The sequence below is a fragment of the Amphimedon queenslandica genome, unplaced genomic scaffold (genome assembly GCF_000090795.2).
Source record: "Amphimedon queenslandica unplaced genomic scaffold, v1.1 AMPQUscaffold_11053, whole genome shotgun sequence".
In the NCBI taxonomy this organism is placed as follows: Eukaryota; Metazoa; Porifera; class Demospongiae; order Haplosclerida; family Niphatidae; genus Amphimedon; species Amphimedon queenslandica.
In genome coordinates this window covers 3,571-5,490 of record NW_003548702.1, presented here as the reverse complement: position 1 = coordinate 5,490, position 1,920 = coordinate 3,571, and positions in this window count along the sequence as shown.

Below are 1,920 nucleotides of genomic sequence, written 5' to 3'. Positions count from 1 at the left end.
CACCCGGAACATGAACCACCTGGTGTTCGAAATCAAAGTAAGCTTCGAGAAAGAAGAGTAGGTGAGAGAGGGAGGGGTCTCTTGCTGAGTATGAGGACAGAGCAGATACAACAGATTGGTTATCTGACCTGAAGAGGACCCGACCACCCTTCCAACCGGCTCCCCATATGGCAGCGGCCATGACAATTGGGAAGAGTTCCTTAGTGGCAATGCATACCCCCTCCCAGCCAGGAGGCCATGGGAACTGGAACCAGGAGGTCCCCCACTGAGGAAAGCACCACACCATCAAGAGCCCGATGCATCAGATGTCACAGTGTTCAGAAGGGGGCAGCCAGGAAAGAGCGCCACTCCGTTCCCACTTTGAATGAAGATGTCCCACCAGTGGAGGTCGGCCCTGCATTCAATGTTGATCTGGACAAAATGGTCCTGTCTCTTAGGAATTTTAACTGTTTCCAGGAGGTAGCGAAGGAAAGTCCTACCAGGGCGGACCACAATGGCCGCATCAGACAGCTGACCAATTATAGATTGCAGTTCCTTCTTGGTAGCGGACTCCTGAGTCAGCCACCTGCCCAGGGATCTCTGCAGGCATTCCAGCTTCCTCCTGGGAAGTCTCATCTCCAATTTATTTTTTGGGAATCCAGTTCTATACCAGAAAAGGTCAGTGTTGTCGATGGTCCCACCACCTTTTCTGGTGACACTGGAAAGCCCAGGTTCTCGCACAGCCTTATGGTGACCCTTAATAATCGTTCGCAGGTACTGGATTTTGGAGGGCAGAAAAAGAAATCGATGAGGTAGTGGAGGAAGTGGGAAATTCCCTCGCAGATCATGCCCCAGGCTAGGCCATCTGCCATGGCAGTGAATAGCTTTGGGGCGGAGCATAGACCAAACGGGAGGGCGGTGTCTTGGTAAAGTGCCCTGCCCCATCTAACTGCTAGCAGTGACTGGTCATCGGGATTGACTGGGACGTGCCTGTAGGCGGCCTTCAGGTCCAGCTTTGGCCATCAGGGTGCCCCTTCCGGCTGCCTTAATCAGCTCAACAGCATCCTCCACCCTCAGGTAGCATAAGGACGTGAGACCGTCATCAATACCGTCGTTTATATTACTCCCCGCGGGAGAGGAAAGGTCAATAATCAGCTGGAACTTCCCGGGCTGGTGATCCTTTTCTACCAGCCCTATGGGGCTCCAGTGAACTGCAGAATCATTGGGAATGCCCCTCAGGCATAGGGCCCTCACTTTCTCATCAATGTAATGTTTGGTGTGGCCTGGGTTGCCAACTGATGATTGATAATTCCTCTTTGGGAGGCAGTGGCGGATCTGGGTGCAAGTTAATGGTAGGGCCAGGAAGTGGGTGTGTCCACTTTTCAACCAGTTATTTTATGGTTATGCATCTTTTGGCCATTTTTATGATGGGTTTCAACAATTTCCTCATCTATGCTGTGCTTATAATGCTCTTCAAGCACTTGTAAGTACTCTGGTGTGGCTTGTGGTTTGCTTTATCAAAACTTGAGGCAGGGGATTGTTTACATTGCATCTAATGAATCTCATTACTGACTTCTGATGCCCGGGCCATGGCCCGTCTAGCCCCGGGCCCAGATCCGCCACTGTTGGGAGGTGCAGCTCCCTCGAGCGATCAAACCCAATCTTGAAGCCCCAGTGTATGCCTCTCCTGAGGAACTCTGCAAATTTCCTGTCAGGATGAAAGTATAAGTAGCGGTCCCATTTAGCTAGTGGGAGGACGCCAGTAACCGACACGCCCTCCACCAATGGGGAGGTTGGGACTGCCTCTAGTACCAACAGGTCCTTAGTGTACTGATTCTTCCCTCCTACAGGGAGGGATGGTACGGCATAATTGTCTGACCAGGATATTAAATGCTTTACGTTTTATTAATTTTATTTATTTATTATAAACGTGACTAATAA